At 33.3% G+C, this 20,386-nt stretch overlaps 1 pseudogene; it reads right to left on the bottom strand.

Moving 5' to 3' along the window:
* The window catches only part of LOC148938971 (putative ATP-dependent RNA helicase DDX46 pseudogene), a 27,668-nt pseudogene extending 11,037 nt beyond the window's left edge, over positions 1–16,631 (bottom strand).
* Between the last annotated feature and the right edge of the window lie 3,755 nt (positions 16,632–20,386).

Below are 20,386 nucleotides of genomic sequence, written 5' to 3'. Positions count from 1 at the left end.
GCAATTTTAGCCCAATGCGGTATAAACGCGAGTTTTTTTTGCCTTTCCCAATCACAAAAAAAACAAAACTAGGTCAAAACCTAGTTTACTACTTTCTTATTTGAAATATTTTAAATTTAAGTTATTATGAATTGAGGTTAAGTAAATATCTCTAGTGTCTCTATTTGTAGCAAAATTCCTATTTATATATCTTTTAATCTCAACTACCTCTCGAAAACACTGTGGTATACCATTTGTATTAGATATCAAAATTGCTTCTTCTAAAAGAACTAAATGGTCCCCATTTTCGAAAACATGGGGAGCCGAAGCAGAATCAAATTTTCATTTCTATTTTTATTTTCACGTATTAGAAATTTATCTATTGAAACCTTATGTCCATACAGTCTTTGTCCAAACTGTTACTGGTTCTTGTCAATCTAAGACTTTCCAAACAAAAACGGGACTCTGTACGCACCACTACCCAATATAGGGTCCGTTTTATCCTTTCCCGAATTGAAAAAATATTCAACCTTTAGAACATTTTTGAAAGTTATGTAGAAGCTATGTTTCTTCAAGACTTTCCCCATGTTTTTCACTGAGTTTTAGGATATAATGTATAGTTTCAAAAGTTTTGTTTTCAATTACTGGAGTAATTGAAGAAAGAGGGATGTGTTCAATATTTTCCTGTGTCACCATTATTAGTCTTCTATCTGTAATATGTTTAATAAGTTTAATTGGATAGTCATTGCAAATTAAAATATTTTTAACATAATTTAATTCAGATTCTATGTGATTTTGTGAAAAATTTTCATAACTCTGTTGACAAAAGAGATTAAAACCCCTCTTTTACAGAAGAAGGGTGGTTCGAAAAGAAATAAAGATAGCGATCATTGTGTGTAGGCTACCTAAATACTGAAAATGCAAGGGTAGGATTTTTTTATAATAAGAATATCCAAAGAAGAAGCTTTCTGAATCTTCCAGTTCTAGTTTAAGTTGAATATTCGAGTCAAAAGTGTTCAAATGTGCCAAAAAATCATTTAAAGATTCATGTTCATGTTCCCAAACAGAAAAAAAATTGGCCAACAAAGCGGAACCAGAAAGAGTGTTCAAAGGGGAAACTATTCAAAGCAGAATTCACTATGCATTCCTTGTAGAAACTTTCCAAATATGGAGAAAAAATGGTTCCCATTTGTAAACATATGATTTGAGGAAACAATTGGTCTCGAAACCTAAAATACAAGGAAAATTTGTTGCAATGACGTACAACCGTCATTATTGTGTAAATTTGTTAGGTATGATAATCTGCCCAAGTCAAATTTTCCTCTAATCTCCTTTATAAGACATGTTCAAATTTATGGACATCACATTAGGTACACATAGATGTGGTAAAGCTTCTAATTAAGTCAATTTGGAATTTAGTAAAAATATATTAAGACGCAAATACAAAGTTTCGATATACCACTTTTTATTAAGATAAGGAACATATCCTACAAAGTTTTCTGCTTAACGGGAAATTGAGAAATCAGCACTTCCTAGCTAATTGCGTCGGTTGGGTACAGAAAGGTGTAGTTGATGAAAATGTATAAAAGATACATTTTATGGGAAGGGGTAGACTGATACTAACTTTAGGCCGGACTAACCTCTGGTTCGTTGATTTAGAAATACATTGAAATATTGTCGAATTATTGTAAGTGTCGAAGTTTCTTATTATATATTATTATAGTTTTCTGAGACTTGTTGTCTACTTGGGACTACCCTTCTCAGTAGAATATATATGTATTATCAAAGTTTGTATCAGTATATGTTAACTGAATAATAGTATTTTGTTATAGCCAACCTCTCTTCAATCTACATTTAGTCCCTCGAAAATACCCAGCTGGTACCCCTCATAGGTTCGGTAATAGCCTAAGGCACGCAACCAAAGTTTAATTACCTTAGGGCCACGTTTATCTCCCCTATAAAGGGATAATAAAGGCATCTACCATTACATCACCCTAAACACCAGAAATACAACGTTACCACAACTGGTGGAAGTTGGAAAAAATCGGTCGAGTTGACAAAATAAAAATTGTATATTAAAATAGGAATGACTTTGTCAAAAAGGGAAAGTAAATTATCATCGTTTTTAGCGGCACTCAAATTAGAAAAAATTCGAGTAGCTATGCTTAAACTTTGGTTAATAGAAATAGACTTTTATACCTTCAAAGATTTTGGTACAATAGAAAAAATGGAAAAAAGGCTCAATCAAGAATTCTAAAAAGGGATAAAAAATACAATATCTAGTTTTTAGCAAGTAGAAGTAAATGTATAATTAGTAGTTTTCTTAGTGTTAGTAATAACTGTAGTGTAGTAGTTCTGCGTATCACCAAATAATAAAGTATTTGTACCACGAATTAAAAAAATAAATAAAAGATAATACGTAAGGAAAAAGAAATCTAGATGAACCGATGAAACGTTGATAGAAACCGAAGAATTTCAGGCATAATAGTAGCAAATAACTCAGCCTTACTACAGGTACAGGTTATAGACTTATTATTCAAGGACAACACTGCTACAATTTAGCAAAATAAACACATAAGTTGTGGTCAGAACTACTATAGGTTAGAAGGTGCCATTTCCGAGCGTTTTAGGAGTAGAGAAGCTTAAAATATATGGCATTTTACGACGTAATCCTCCTAACAACTCACCGCAGCACCAAACCGCCTGAGGCCAACACAGCTACGCACGCTCCTCCTCCACCCCAATCTATTCAAAGCCTCCCTTTTACCCCCGCCCACGAAGTTCCCATTTCCTTTAAACCTTTCTTTGCTGACGTCCTCCAACCCCAGACGGGGACGACCTGCTTTCCGTTTAGCCCTAGATGGTTGGCTGAAAAGAACAATCTTCGGCAATAAGTCATCCTTCATCCGCACAACGTGCCCTAACAACCTCAACCTTTCTTTCATTATAGCCCTAGAGAGCGGTATTGAACCACATTTTTCGTATAGCCTATTGTTTGAAATACGGTCAGTCAGCCAGGTACCCAGAACAATCCTTAAGTAATTTCTCTGGAAAATATCTAGCAAATCTTTATCCACTTTTAGGAGCGTCCATGCTTCAGAGCCATATTTGACCACTGTCATCACTTTAGCTTCTAATTTTCTAATCTTGGTTTGCAGACTTGTCTTCCTTTTCTTCCAATTTTTTTAACTGTGAAAAAAACACCCCGAGCCTTGGCTATTCTACTTTTAACATCTTCACTGCTCCCACTATCTTTACTAATAATACTACCAATGTAAGTGAAGCTGCCCACCTGATCAATCTTTTCATTACCCAACGTCACCTTTTCATCTGCACTTACTCCTAGTCTTAGTGACTTAGTCTTCTTCACATTAATTTTAAACCCATTCTAGCACCCTGAACTCGCAAAACCTCTATAACTTCATTCATTTTGCTCACACTTTCATCTAGGATGCTTAAATCATCAGCATAATCCAAGTCCAGAGACTTTTCCTCCCCATTTGATTCTGTGGTCTCCCATTGCCTTTTCTGTGCTCCTTAAAACAAAGTCCTTCAAAATAATCCATATAAAGGGGATAGAACACAACCCTGCTTAACTCCTGATTTAATACAAAGCCAGCTGCTAACCTAATTTCCTACCTTAACCGCAGCAGTGTTATTCTTGCACATAGCACTAATCACTTTAATGCATCTGTCTGGTATACCATACAAGGATAAAAAATTTACTAAAGCTCTTCTATCAACAGAATTGAACGCTTGCTCATAATCTATAAGACTGAGGACCAAAGGTGTTTTAAAACTCAGGCACTTCTAAATTATTAGCCTAAGAGTGAAAACTTGGTCGACACATCCTCTACCTTTTCTAAAACCGCACAAACCGCACAAGTCCGGATTGATTACTCTTTCTCAATTTGTTAACGTGCCAGTACAATATTTTACTATTATGCCGTCTAGCTGAATCATCCAGATCCTCGGCAATTTTATCCATGGCCTCCACTACACACCTCCTTAGTTCATATTTTAATACTTTCTCCACTTTCTTTACATTCCTTTTGTTTTCATACGATCTATCACTCAGATAATTCTTGTACAAGTCCTTTCTCTTTTCTATTAAACATAAAGCTTTTTCACTAATATTCTTAGCTGCAGTTTTAGCTTCCGACACTAATACACCTTCAGCAACTTCACAAATCATTTTTCTAAAATTATTCCAACCATCTTCCACATTATCAAATTTTAAAATCTCAAGTTTAGTATTCAACTGTTCCTGGAAAGTTTCTCTTAAATTCTCAACCTGGAGTCTACCAACATCATAACTTCCCGGGAGGTAGTTACCCTCCCGATATTTCAGCTTTAAATTAACCCTTGACACTACTAGATGGTGATCTTTACTTTTAACATCAATAACAACACTCCTATATACCCTAGTATCTTGTATTGATCCTGCCAGTCTTCGGTTTACTATAACATAATCAATAAGGTTTGCTGTCTTACCATCAAGTGAATACCATGTTAACTTATGAGCCATTTTATGACCAAACACCGTATTGGTTATAACTAGATTGTAATACCTACAAAATTGCAAAAGTCTGTATGCATTACTGTTTTCTTTTGCTACACCAAATTTACCTAGGCTGGGATGCCATCTGTCCCTATTTCTACCAACCTGGGCGTTAAAATCTCCCAATAAAAACATCATATTTCTACCTGGGACCCTGTCTATTTGCTCCTGTAGCTGTATGTAAAATTCATCTGAGTCTCTAGTATCTCCGTCAGTCGTTTCTACATAGGGCGTATACTACTATAACTGATACCCTGAACTTTCTAGTCATAAAATGAGCCATTAGTATTCTATTATTAATACCTTCCCAGCCTAAACAAGACTTAGCAGCTTTCTTATTCATCATGAGCCCTACTCCCTGTCTATGTACCCCATCCTTTCTGCCTGAGTAAACATATTCTCTATCACCTAATTTCATGCTTCCTACCCCTGGGATATGAGTTTCTGAAATTCCTATTAAGTCCAGTTCGAATCTTCTGAATTTGTCAGTCAAAATGTTGATACGATAGTCATTTTTCAACGTCGTAACATTCCTAGTTCCAATTTTCATGTTCTTTAAATCATTGAAATTATTTTGGCCTCAGGAAAAGTAATGGTCCCGGATACCAGTGCAGGACGGGGATCACATATCTTGTCAAGTCTACACCGAAGTGCTTAAGCCGGCCTAGAACCGGACAGCAAGAAGTCCCTGGGACCTCCATGAATTTAGGCTTTGTGCAATCCTGGGCCCATCTTGGTCACAACATGGTTTTCAGTACTTGGCGATGCTCTTCTATCAGCAAGAGTCGAAATCCTGCACAGAGAGTCTCAAGCCTATTACCTCCGACTCATTATATATTCATGCCTACAAATACTATGCTACTACAGGTCGGCAACCCATAATAGATAAATTAGCTAGGAAGAGGTTTTTCAGCCCAAAGTCGCCCATCAAAACATACCAAGCCCAGAAAAACTATCCATTAGTCAGAATCCCGTATGAATGCTGTGTCGTTAACTAGGCTATAATTTCCTCGAGGGGCACCACTCCTCAAGTGGAAATAGAGTTGACCGCAAGGTCCCTAGTCTTGAAGATACCCCGAAAAGGTCGAGGCAGCAATTTGCAGAGGCCGTTTTCCATAGATCTGGATCTTACAACCTGCCGCATTTGTCCTCCTATAGAGGATCCTCCCGCGATGGTGTTCTGCATCATCATGCAATTTAACCCATTACTGGGTAGTAGTACTCAGATGGTCTAGGTAGTAGTACTGGGTAGTAGTACTCTGATGGCCTGAACCGAACCCCCCTCCGTGTAAAAGTTTCCCCAGAATTTTTTTTATGTAAAATTCTAACCGTTGAAAAATCCCCCCCCCCCCCAAAAAAAACATCAAATTTTTAACTTTCAAGTTTAGTATTTAACTGTTCCTGGAAAGTTTCTCTCAAATTCTCATCCTGGAGGTTACCAACATCATAACTTCCGGGGGGGTAGTTACCCTTACGATATTTCAGCTTTAAATTAACTCTTGACACTACTAGATGGTGATCTTTACTTTTAACATCAATAACAGCACTCCTATATACCCTAGTATCTTGTAATGATCCTGCCAGTCTTCGGTTTACTATAACATAATCAATAAGGTTTGCAATAAGCAATAGAATTACCTTTGTTAACCCTAACCCAAATACTAGGTTATTTTTGCAGTTTCACAAGCAAAGGGAAGGAAAAGATATATATATTCGAAATTAAAGCACTTGGGGAAAGGGATTAAAAAAAGAGAAAAGTAACCTTATAAGTAAGAAAGCAAATGTGGAAGCTTAGCAAAATTCGCTGAAGGAAGCGCAAAAAAGATTTTTTACCCAGCTGTGATGGGAACTCTGCATAAGGCAAGAAATTCGGTGAAAGAAACCATTAATCATAGAAAATGGAGGCATGGGAATAGGTATTAAAAGGGTCTCCTTTCCCTACACAGAGAACGTTCATTTGAATAATGGTATTAGAAAAAGTTCAAATTTCTGCATTAGCTGCGTGAAATGAGTCAGAAGAAAGTTTGAATTTGAATTTTAAGCCATGGCTACTTTTGAGCCATGTAGAAGTAACAAGAGCCAGTGTTTGAAAGCTGTTATGCCTGTTTACATAAAATAAAAGCCCATATTAGGACAAACAGAGAAGGCAATGCATCCTTTTGGGATAGCTAATATTGATAATTCTGGTCCGCTCTTAATGACGAACCACCCTCAAGTCTAGTATAATTATCAATCAGTACAGTTTAGTGTATATCAGATAAATATGGTCTGATAGTAGAAATCAAATAGAGTGAAGCCAATAGTTCATTACATACCAATTAGTCTACAAATAAACTGTGTCTAGGAATCAAATAGAAACTTTATCACAGAAACAATTACACAGTGGCGTTACAGTTAAAGTTATTAATAGTTGACTCGTAACTTTTAATGGGTGTAGTGAAAATAACTGAATTATACATATTTAAAATCAGCATTAAAAGGCAATTCTTTTGATATACATATTGAAAAAAAATTATTTTGGGGGGTAATTTAAAAAAAAAAGAAGGAGGGTAGTCTACTGAAATAGAAGCTAATGGAAGTTAGCAAATTTGAAGTTGAGCTTAATCACTGCTGGTGTGTCGTTTTTAAGTAAATGAGAAGCATCTACTGACCTTTGACTCTCTGAGGTGGCACTTCCAGTCGAGTTTGAAAAAAAAATTGTGTTTGAAGAATTAAAAAAAAATAATAATAGGAAAATACAGCGAGAGTTTACATGAATCCAGACATGTATAAGCTAACTGTAATCTTATTGTAATTAGTTTTAGTATAATATAATATTTTTTTTTATTAGTTACACAAGGTGAAAAGAAGTAAATAATATAAAGACAATAATTAAGCGCTATAAAGATTTAAGCAAAACTTAGAATAAGCTTTGAAAGAAAAAAATGCTACGTAAAAGAAACGAAAAGCGATATAAAAATAAATTATAACCTAAAAACTTACCAGGAGGTAAAAGCGAACGACAAAACCTATTAAGAATAAGCCAAAAATCAACCCCCTCGTCACAAGCAAACCACAATAATAGTTTAAGGTAATAATTTTAATTCTAGCGATGCATTGGATCTGAGAAAATGAACTGGCACAGGAGAACCCTATTTTAAACAATTGGTTTTCACCTGTGCCAACCCAAACACCCAAATCCCAATTCGTTGAACCCTAGAACAAACTAAACGTATCCACTTTTTCTTTGAAAATAAACAATAACATTACACAACGAAAACTTGCAGTAATGAACAGAAATTCATTCTTATAATTCTTCCAGATTCATGCTTATCAATAAACCACAGATAATGAGCACCGAATTCAAAGTTATTTAGCCTTGCAAGGGAATGATTGTCTCTCTTTCCTTGGCAAATAAAATAGTAATTAAAGCTGGGATAAAATTGGCAACCAGTATATCGTAAAAATGGCATATTTATGAAGAAATGAGAACTAGCAAATGCGGGGCAAAACTTAATTAAAAGTGTTCTAAAAATCAGCTGATAAAATACAGTACTTTTCTAACACGAACACTTTCGGACGAAGAAATTTAAATAATTTCCAAAAAATGCAGGTTGCTACAATAGACACCCCCCATCCCTTAAAAATAAAAAGATAATGAATATGACCATAGAAGGGCAATCGACATAAAAACTTGTAAAAGTTATTGAAAAAAAATATGAAACTTATAAATATAGGCTTAAAAAAAAGAATATTATACTGAAAAAGCTGAAAAAGACTTGGAAAAAAAACCCTTAGGCTTCATTGAAGTAATTCAAAGAAAGATAAGGGTTTAAGTTGAAAATATAGCCAGACAAAATTGAAGGAAAAGAAAATGAACGGAGTGAGTTAAACTCTGTTATACGCACATATTGAACTGACCGAACGAGACTAGTGCGAAAATTGTACTAAATAAGTACAAAATAAGTAGCATTAATACTACGGAGCCACCGTTACAGTGGTTAACTCGGGCCAAGATTAATAGAAATATTGGAGAAATGCTCAAAGTAGACAAGAAAAATTTTGCTCTCTTATGTGGGAGTTGTTTTCGGAAAAATGACTAGTATGGCATAAAGAGAAGACCTCTAAAAGTTGGGAAGTTAAAGTGAAAATAGTCATTATCACTTGTATTTCAAAAAAAAAAAATTAATAACCGTGTGCCGTGAAGGCAAGGTATATTTTTTGCAGAAGGGCCACTTTGTTTGAAAAATGAATAGCCCAAGAGCAAACTGTGGCCACAAATAAAAAAAAAGTGTGGCAATACTATAAATAATTAGTTATTGTGTGTGCAGGTTCATAATAGTCCTTTTAGCTGTAGCCGATGACAGAGAGCCTAGAAACGTTGTAAAAAGCCACCAGAAGGCAGCCCTGGTAAGCAAACCCTCAGGGTGCAGGCACGAGTCAATTGATAGTGCCATAACAGGTAAAAAGACGAATAGCTAAATTTTTAGCTTATCAGATCTAAGCTGTAAATGGAGCCTTATACGAAAAGGACATTAAAGCTGAAAAAGAGAGATTACAGAAAAAACGTTATAAAACTGTATCAAGTACCTATAAATTCGAAAAGAATTAAAAAGCTCAAAAGTCTGAATAAACAGAAATGCATATAGTAATCTAATGACAGTTAATGACACAAGTTGGTTCGAAGTAGAACCAAAGTTTTAAAACAAAGATAAGAAAATGTATATAGTCGTATATGGAAGAGTTATATAGTGCTAACAAATGTTGTTGAGAAAATATATACAGTTATAAAGATATTTTGAAAACCCTTGATAAATATGGAATTGTTATCATATAAAAAAATTGTAAATATGTAAATTTTAATAGCAAAATCATGTTATATGAACTATTGCCAAGCCCTTATAGAGAGGCTAATTACAGTTCTCAATTATAGTGTATAAATCTATTGGCTAGGATTGATTTTTTTATATATTTTAAATTGCAGTTAAGACTTATCAGATAAAAGTCTTGACGGACTTACTTAAACGTTGGGAAAAGAACAAAAATCGCAATGATAAAATAAATTCTTCGGGTACATAATCATTATTTGTTTTGAACAATTAAGTTATGTATCAACATAACTTCTGTTAATATATATATATATATATATATATATATATATATATATATATATATATATATATATATATATATATATATATATATATATATATATATATATAACCTAAACTATCCATGTAAATATAGTAAATTAATATGTTGAGTATTTTGTGTTTTTATTTTTATATCATTCAAGAAGTATTCTACATTAATACTTTATAAGCAATTAACAAAAACTAATTGTAATTAATTCCAATGCTAGTCTATACTGTGTTTTATTTTTTTAAGTGCTTTAATTTTTAAACCGTAGTTAAATATCCTATCTAGTTTTGCGACTTACAAAAAAACTTCTGTAAGTTATTACACAATGCTTGTATATATATATTTACTATGTTTTTATTTTATTTAAGTTTTAACTAGTGATTTAATGTTATATATATATGTTTGACTTAGAGTAACATATAAATATTTTTATTGGGAAAAAATCTGTTAAGTGTTCAATAATTATATATTGAGAGTAAAAAGAGGAGAAAGTAATTAAAATTAATTAACTTCCGTTTAAAAAAAAATCCAGTGATTTATACAAAAATTTTGAGTGTTATTTTTACTATATATAGGTAACAAATTAAGCTTTATGTGTATACTAATGTGTATATTTATTTCAGATACAGCCTTAGTTTTTTTTGGAAATCAAATTTTTCGTAACATCCTTTCGGATCCATTTTTTTCAATCATTTTTGAAGCACTTTTGGAAAGTAACAAATTTTGAAGCTACTTCAAATGTATCTTGATACTAACATCTCATACCATTAGAAACCAAACCATGCCTTATCAATTGAAATTTTGAAATTGTACGCAATATTACAAAGTTTACTACAAGTTAATCAGAAAGTCAGATAAAATCAGAACTTAATTTAGGCCTGGAGAATGTGCTACATAGCCTCAAGGCTGTACATTATTGAAATATGTGAAAATGCTTTGTGCTGGAAAAATATGTGAAAATTTAAAAACAAAATTGTTATGTGTAATTTACCCAAGGCATTTCTAAACCTAAAAAATAAACGGTATATCAACCACATCACATAGATAAATTAAATTATTAATGGGAATTAAATTTAAACTCAAATAATTCATAAACGTTTCTAATATAACTTAAAATCTAATTTAAGCAGAACCACTAATATAATGCTTAAGCCGCTTGCGGTCAAGAAAACAGAAGATGCATATGAAAAGGGTAAAAAGAATATTTTCCAGTCCTAGAGACTGAGAAAAAGAGAAACAAGGATGAATTTCAAATTGAAATCCGTCAACAAAAAAAAGAAAAAAATAGCCTATATTGGACCAGAAACATGACCGTAAGGAAACCCATAGAGGGTATATGCACATAAGGACCCACAGATTGCAGCATAATAGCTGTAAACAAAATTAAGCTGTTTTTAAAAGTAAAGTATTGGGAGTTGTGGGCAACTCTTCTTTAAATGGGGAGTATTGTGGTAAAGCTTCTAATTAAGTAAATTTTGAATTTATTAAAAATATATTAAGATACAAATACAAAGTTCTGAAATACCTCTTTTTATTAAGATAAGGAACATATCCTACAAGGTTTTCTGCTTAACGGGAAATTGAGAAATCACCACTTCCTAGCTAATTGCATCGGTTGGGTACATGAAGGTGTGGTTGCTAAAAATGTATAAAAGATACATTTTATGGGAAGGGATAGACTGATACCAACTTTATGCCGGAATGACCTCTGGTTCGTTGATTTAGAAATACCTTGGAATATTATCGAATTATTGTAAGTGTCTAAGTATCTTATTATATATTATTATAGTTTTCTGAGACTTGTTGTCTACTTGGGACTACCCGCTTCAGTAGAATATATATGTATTATTAAAAATTGTATCAGTATATGTTAACTGAATAAAAGTATTGTGTTATAGCCAACCTCTCTTCAATCTACATTTAGTCCCTCGACAATACCCAGCTGGTACCCCTCATTAGTTCAGTCATAGCCTAAGGCACGCCACCAAAGTTTAATTACCTTAGGGCCATATTTTATCTCCCCTATAAAGGGAGAATAAAGGCATCTACAACAACATCACTTAAATACCATAAAAACCACGTTACCACATAGAAACTGCATCAGAACTGTTTAAGATAGTATTAGCTGTTATACTTTGGTTTTTGAAATTTTCAACAAATTCTGAAAAATTTCTTACATAAGGTTTCTGTTTGCTTCAAAGAGGGTTAAAAATTGTAGCCAAAAACTTTCCTACACTTGTCGCCGGGGAAATGTTGTCTAAATTCTAGTTTATTATATTTTTTTTTGAGACGACAACAGAAAATGACATAGTAAAAATAAGCTTTTTCTAGGGTAGTTGAAGAGCTGGGTCATGGATTTCCATCTTTTGCTTACTACCTTTGTTATTCCTCTGTTTATTACTGTGTTTGTACGAGTTTTTTCTACTTGTTTTTGTTACTTTTACTGTGTTATTCGTTACTGTTACTTGATTGTTATTGTTTTTTTCTTTTTTACTGTATTTGTTTCCTAATTTTCATTGTTCCTGTGTTACAATTTTGTATTTTATAAGTTGTATCCTCCCTCTCATTTTGTTTCTTTCTTTGTTTCTTTGATTACTCTGTTTTTTGTACAACTACTTCTTTTGACAACTACTTCTAATTCTAACTGCTACTATTACATTTGACTACTACTACTTCTTGTAACTACAACTACTATTTGTGACTACTACTTCCATCAGTAGTACTTACTGAGACTTGCCACTATACCAACTTTTGAATTTTTTTTAATACTTTCGATACTGCTATACAATACTATATTATGCTACTTCATACAATACTACTTCATTACTACTACTTCTAATTTTAAGTGTGACTATTAGGTGAATAATAAGAGACCCTATACCACAAACCTAGATCTAAAAATAGCTTATGACGATAATATGTTACTAACTGGACTCCAGCCAGAGAAACACCCTATATTCTGAACATGAATATATATTTACAGGTGAACGGGACTCTAAAGTGTTAGAAGCAATTTGACAGAAATTACAAGAAAAAGAATTTGACCACTACTACTTCCAGTTTTAATTGCCAATAAACTACTGCTTGCGACCAATACGACTTACAACTATTACTATTTCTTGTGCCTACTGTTACTACCTGCAAGTCCTACTACAGTTCGAAACTGCAACTACTACTTGTAACTGCAATTTATATTTTGACAGCTAAAACTCATAGTAGTAACATTTAGTTTCCGCTTTTTTTCGATAAATACCCTCGCCTATGTTAGCATCCGCTATCAGTATGTTCCATTCATTAGTTATTTTGATTACTGTTGATTTTGGGTTTCATCGTCTCTGAAAAATTTACTTCTGGCTGTTTTGAGTTTGAATTGTTATAGCACTTTATGTCTTCCTACCTTAAATTTTAATTTTCCTCTTTAACCTTCTGAAAATTATCTTTTTCTGATTTTTTTTAATTAGATCCTAATACAAAAAATTTTTTACGTCTTAAATTGTTTTGAGTCACATTAGCAAGGCTAATAATAAACCATGTGGCTAAGAAATCAACTGTCATTATCATGAAAACACAGTTACCAGTTGATATGACATCAAAAAACTGTAAAAGCCAAGTATAATTAAAAAAAAAAGAAAAAAATAGAACATGGAGACTAGGAATAGAGGAGGAAAAAAAAATAGAGCAATCAAAGCGGTATACTGAAACATGTTTCACTTTTGACGATGTAAATTTTTAGGCAAAATTGAATTTTGGCATTTGAAAAAGTTAAGGAAGTGAAATATCAATTATTTTGTTTACGGTGTCATTTTAACTATAAGTTACGGTAAGTATTTATTACATATAAGTATATGTAACTGTATGTTTACGGTGTCATTTTTAACTATAAGCTTATTTTTACTATGTAATTTTCTGTTGCTGTCTTACAAAAAATTATGATAAACTAAAATCTAGACAACATTTCCCCGGCTATAAGTGTAGGAGATTTCTTAGCGGATATTTTTTTCGGAAATCCCAACCCACTGATAATTTCCCTCAGACAATTCACCCGGAAAATCACAACATGAAAAATTGAGTTGGCAAAGAGAACGCAAATAAACAAAATTTTTTATGGGGTTTTTACCAGATCCCCCAGTGCAAAATTTCCCCTTTAAAGTCCATCCCCAGAAATTTCCCTCCCTATGGAGAATTCTCTAGCCTACCCTATTTATTATGCGTATTTCTACTAATAAATTGACTCCCATAAAAATTTGCCAAAAAATGAAGTCTAAACCCCCTGCCCAAAAAAAATCAGCAGAAAATGCTAAAAATCTAGTTTAGCTACTATTGTCTATCTTGAAATTGGTTAGGATGGGTAGATGAGCCTTTCAGAGATAGTTCCAAAGATAGGAGTATGTCCTGGGTGGATATTTTGAGGCACCTACCAAGCCGGTTTTATCACCCTTTAAGAGTATAAATGCAAATCTGCGTAATTACTTCAAAGCTAACCTCATTATTCTCAATTGATCGCCCCATTATGGTACGGATTTCGAGTTTTTTTTACTGAGATTAAATATAAAAAAAGGATTTTTTTTAACTGAAAGTAAGGAGCGACATTAAAAATTAAATAGAACAAAAATTGCTCCGTATATGAAAGGGGGCTCTTGAAGGTCAACAACAAGTAATATATTAGGTCTTACGGTTCACTCAGCTCAATATTACAAAAGAGTTTAGTGTGTCAACATTGAGGATATTATTCTTTACATATAAAGAATATCCTTCTTTACATATATCCTTCACTAATGGATGCTTTTACTCTACTGCATATTGAAGGCACTAGCAAAGTCAAAATGATTACTAGAGTGCCTAACATAGCACTATAAATTACAAGGAGTTGTTGGCCAACCCTGGAATGGGATGAGATGTCAGTGAGTATTTAATAAATGTTTTACACATATCCATTATGTTTGGATACATTAGGATGCTGGTCATTCGGTATGAATTGTACTATTATTGATTACTATAGTGAAAAAAGTAGATTATGTAATCCATGTAAATTGCATAGAGGATATTTAGTGCAAATTTAAGACTGTAATTCCTGTCTTGCAGATGTTTTTGACTCTCACACTAGAGGTTTCCTCTGTTCTAAGTGTCACTATGATAAATGTGATCATTGGGTAAACACTTAAACGAGTATGGTTGCAAAAAACACTAACGTGATTTCAGTTTGTTTTAAGAGACGAGTATCGTCGTGGTTTAAAAATGTTTTGGGAGGAACAACCTGGTCTACGCTTCAATTTCTGGAATAACAAGGATCTGGTTTCTAGGACGTCGCTGTGAAGATACTGGCTACTATGATTATAAACCTATTGACTTTTATTTGGCTTTTACAGAAAGCGATTCTTAATATGAGAAAATTTTATGTGACATTGCTTCAAATAAGCAAATTGAAACACGTTAATTTTTAAATGAATCAAAATGACTGCATATAATGTTTTTTTTTATAGAAAGCGTTGTTGTAGAAACATCAAAAGGGCTCATTCGATTGGAAATTGAAAGGACTAGTACCATTTTTAATAGTCGAAAGTACTTGGAGGGCAGGAAACCCCTCTCTCATGCCCATGATTTCCCCAAAAATATCCAATCAAAATTTTGGGAAAGCCATTTTTTTCAACTTATTTGAAAGGTCCGGAAATTATGTCTTTGAGGATGAGACTCCCCCTACAGCCCTCAGGGCAAGGGCTGTAAGTTTTGCCCTTGGGGCATATAAGGTTCTTATAGAAAGAGCTTTCACAGAAACTTTAAAAATTGCTCATTCAGCTGGAAATTGAAAAGGCTAGGGCCCTTTTTAATAGTCGAAAGGGATTGGAGGACAACCAACCTACCTCTCACGCCCACCATTTCCTCAGAGACATCCAATCAAAATTTTGACAGAGCAATTTTGTTCAACGTAGTTGAAAACTCTGGAAATTAGAAAATTAGGGAAGTTAGGAGGAAGAAAACCCCTCACATCCCTCAGAGCAAGGGTTTTAATTTATGCCCTGGGGGCCTATTAGGTATTTATAGAAAGCTTTGACGTAGAAACTCAAAAAAGGCCCATTCGATTGGAAATTGAAAGGGCTAGTACCCTTTTTAATTTTGCCATTTCTAGGAAAATAAATCCTTATTTGATCCAACAATTTTTACTCTTGGGTTTCTTTTTCTTCTTTGTCAAGAGTTATGATTTTTGCTTCTGACCTGAGTAGAGACTGATTATTGATGAGGTTTTTCTTGCCCTTTATAAACATTTTCTACTTTCGTGATTCCAAACAGTTGCCAAGGGATCGCGTACCGGACCTGAGATTTTTTTGAAATACTTTCTTTAAAATCCTTCCCAGAGCCCAAATCGTCCTGTGTAGAGGACGAAAAATCCTTCACAATCGGTGCAATATAGTTTTTAGCAAAGGGTAATGCAGAGTGAAACAACTTGGCAACCCAATTGCTGAAACCGTAGCTGGACATTGGCAAACTACCTCTGTAATAGTCCACTCCATGGTCCAATTTTCTTAGTCTAAAGATTAGCAACATAGCAATCAATATCAAGACAAACAAAATTATTTTTTCTATTAGCCTTCTCGTTATTGAATGGGTCAAAAATTAAATTTAATCACTGCTAAAGCTTTTGTTATGTCTAAAGGATCGCCCAATTTACTTCTTAATTTTAACTGAAAAAGTTCAAAATACGAAGTGTTTAATTGTAGTGTTATATTGTAGTGAAAAATGTGTTTTTGTGTTGTTTTTCATTCAAGAACATGCGTGAGGGGAAATTGGTATTACCAACTCTCGAAGTCTCAACAAAAGACGAGTAAAGAAATATAAAACTGTCTGATGAAAAGTTGGATGCACTGTCTGCAAATATAACACGCTCCATACCACTAATGGCAGCAGCCCTTTCATCCTCGATTATATGCCGTTTAAAACCATGAATGTCTCTCAGATTATCATTGAGATGAATCATTTCATTCAACGTTGGAGAGCTAATGTAAAGCCTACCCTGTAGCATTGAATAGTTAAAGTGGAATGCGTCATTCTTACGAATAGAAATGTTTCATTCATTCCACGAAAAAAATGATTAATATTACCACATTCTTTGTATTTTAGGGTGAGATGGGGTTATAAATCAGAGTTAAGTGATTTTATCCATTCCTTTTTGTCGCCATACAGTGGCCAATCATTTGGTCTAACTTTTATATCATATATACGATCTTTTCTTGTGATATCATATGTATTCCTAAGAATACAACCAGCAAGAGGAACTTCATACATCCCCTCGAAGTTGATGGCGGGGTAAAATTTTGTCCGAAATCGCTTCTTTTATTAAAATCATCTTAGTGGGGGTCAGAGACAATGGAGATGAATGTCACGTAGAAATCATTAGGCATTTTGAAAGTCTTCAGCGGCGTTCCAAAATTCAAATCAGAGTTGTATACTAGCTTACGAACAAGCAGCTGTCTCTTACCCTTGCAATTTTGACTCCTTAGGGTTTATTGTATCCTTATTGGGTTTATTATTCTTATTAGGGTTTATTGTATCCTTATAGGGTTTATTATGGGTTTATTGTCTATGACTTTTGACACTCTAAGAAGTTCAGTGGATCAAAAGTAATTCCCCTTTTCAAAAATATTACTTTTTCGATAATTTTGAACTGTATCACCAACATTAAATCTCTTCTTTTTCACTTGCTTCCCTTCACTGGAATATTGTTTTAAAAAAATATCAAGTGTATTGTTGCCGTCGTGATTAGCTTCAAGAAGACTAAGATTGGACAGGAATCGACAAGAGCGTTGATTATAAAACAGAAAGATGTTATCTAAATCTTGAATAAAAACAGCAGAATTTTTCAATATACAATATCTTGAAATACAAAGTCAAATTGTTCTTATCAAAAGTTATGCCAATGCCACCTTTATTGGACTATAACAATGATAGAGTATTGTATTATATTTCAATAAAACCTGTTTACATGTGACTTGACAATTTCACTTCCCGACCTGCTTGGATTTTTCTATAAGAATCTTGGTCAAAGATAAATTCAAGGGCTTCAGCAACTTCATCGTCTTTTTTTGAGCACAATGGAATGGCATATCCATAGCGACTGAAAGTACTGATTGCAAGTAAAATATACTTGTATGTACTTTTGAGACGCCTTTGAATCTCTTCTAGAGCCAAAAGATCTACTTGTAATATATAAAATATATAAAGGGCTTCAATTTTTAGACAAAGACTACCGCGAATACTATGGTTTCGATGAAAAGTGTATCAGGGTTCACTCTGTAAATACTTTTTCGCTAGCTCCTTTTCAAGTCCAGTGATTCGAGCAAGTGTTGATGTGGAATTTAAACTTCCCACTCCATTCATATTCTCATAAACACGTTTAAAAACTTGAGCCGTTTTGACTGTAAACGCGGTGTAAAGAGTCCACTACCATTTTGCATACTAATACGTGATGCGCTGATATTAAGACGCCTTTGTTTGATACCTTTTAAATCATCACCCCTGCTTGGATTGCAATTATTTTTCCGAAACAATTTAAAAACATCTTTTGTTATTTTTCCATATTCCCATAATTGATTTAAAAGATGTTTATTCCCAATTAGACTTTTGGGAAAGTTTGAAGACTTTAAAAATTTATACAAATGACTGTCAAATGATTCATGTCTATTACGATTTGCAATCAAATCTCATCCCAAATCAATTAAATTATAACTCTTTTCATGGATTATAACTTTAATTTTTTTGTCATTAATTTGTACATGTTAATTTTCAGCTAGATAGATCAAGATTCTTTTACTTTGCTCACGATACGAATGAGGCATTATGTCTCGAATATTTGTTAAAACCTTAAATAAATCTTCTTCCTGTTTTGGTGGTATCAAAGGTTCAGAACTTAGAAAGTGAGGTTGAGCAATGAAATTTATTTTGAGTGGTCTTTTACAGTAGGATTTACTGCTTGTTGACATTTCGAAGTGCATTTTGTGGCGAAATTTATTTTTCTTCGTCAGCAAACGTCTCATTGTTAATAAATTCATCAAAATTATCTTCAAAATACTCTTTTGTTGAAAGGGCAAGTTCTAATGGCGTCAATTTTTACAGATTAGGTAATTTTTTATAGAGAATGGTGTTTACAAGTCCCTCGATTATTGGCAGTAATTATGAAAAGAAGCTATCACCAACTGGAAAAAAACGGTTTCTTTTAAAATCCTTTCACTTATTTTTGCAACCAAGGGCAAATACAAGTAAATGATTCTGCTTTGTCCGTTGCTTCAATACTTCTGGCGATTCACCATTCCATTCAGTTAATTAAACAAAGCTCGGATAGGAGATTAATGAATTCATTATCAATGCCATGTTTAAGCATAGTCTTCCTATGCCGTGGTTTTGAATTACCTAGGAAAGAAAATAAAGGTCTCTTTTAATGACCTTTTTTACTATTTACTAGCAGATATACGGTAATTTCATCGTCAAAATTTTCGTGACTACACATAAATCTTCATGTGTGTTTTTATTGAGATCCAATAGATTGAGAGATCCAATTGAGATCCAATAGTAAAAAGACAAAGACTTCCGCGAATACTATGGTTTCGATGAAAAGTGTATCTGGGTTCACTCTGTAAATACTCTTTCAATAGCTCCTTTTCAAGTCCAGTGATTCGAGCAAGTGTTGTTGTGGAACTTAAACTTCCCACTTTACTCATATTCTTATAAACACGTTTAAAAACTTGAGCAGTTTTGAATGTAAAGGCGGTGTAAAGAGTCCACTACCATCTTGCATACTAATACGTTATACGCTGATATTAAGAAACCTTTGTTTGATACCTTTTAAATCATCACCCCTGCTTGGATCGCAATTATTTTTCCGAAACGACATAAAAACATCTTTTTTTATTTACATGTTAATTTTCAGCTAGTTAGATCAAGATTCTTTTACTTTGCTCACGATACGAATGAGGTATTATTTCTCAAATATTTGTTAAAACCTTAAATAAATCTTCTTCTTGTTTTGGTGGTATCAAATTTTAAGAACTTTTAAATTGAGGTTGAGCCGTGACATTTACTTTGAGTGGTCTTTTACAAAAGGATGTACTGCTTGTTGATATTTCGAAGTGCATTTTGAAGCGAAATTTATTTTTCTTCGTCAGCAAGTGTCTCATTGTTAATAAATTCATCGAAATTATCTTCAAAATGCTCTTTTGGTGAAAGTGCAAGTTCTAATGGCGTCAATTCTTATGGTTTAGGTATTTTTTCTAGAGAATGCTGTTTACAAGTCCCTCGATTATTTGTAATAATAATGAAAAGAAGCTACCACCAACTGGAAAAAGCCGTTTTCTTTTAAAATCCTTTCACTTATTTTTGAAATAAAGGGAAAATACAAGTAAATGATTCTGCTTTGTCCGTTGCTTAACTACTTCTTGCGATTGACCATTCCATTCAGTTATTTAAACAAAGGTCGGATAGGAGATTAATGAATTCATTGTCAATGCCGTGTTTAAGCATAGCCTTCATATTCCGTGGTTTTGAATTACCTAAGAAAGAAAATAAAGGTCTGTTTTAATGTAGTTTCTTCAGTGTCATGATGACAACTAATGACCTTTTTTACTATTCACTGGCATATATACGGTAATTTTATTGTCAAAATTTCCGTGACTGCACATCACTCTTCGTGTGTGTTTTCATTGAGATCCAATAGATTGAGAGATCCAATAGTAACCATTG

The sequence above is a fragment of the Artemia sp. Qi Xiang Cuo genome, unplaced genomic scaffold (genome assembly GCF_049724085.1).
Source record: "Artemia sp. Qi Xiang Cuo unplaced genomic scaffold, ASM4972408v1 HiC_scaffold_23, whole genome shotgun sequence".
Lineage (NCBI taxonomy): Eukaryota > Metazoa > Arthropoda > Branchiopoda > Anostraca > Artemiidae > Artemia > Artemia sp. Qi Xiang Cuo.
This window is presented reverse-complemented; position numbering and strand designations above follow the sequence as displayed.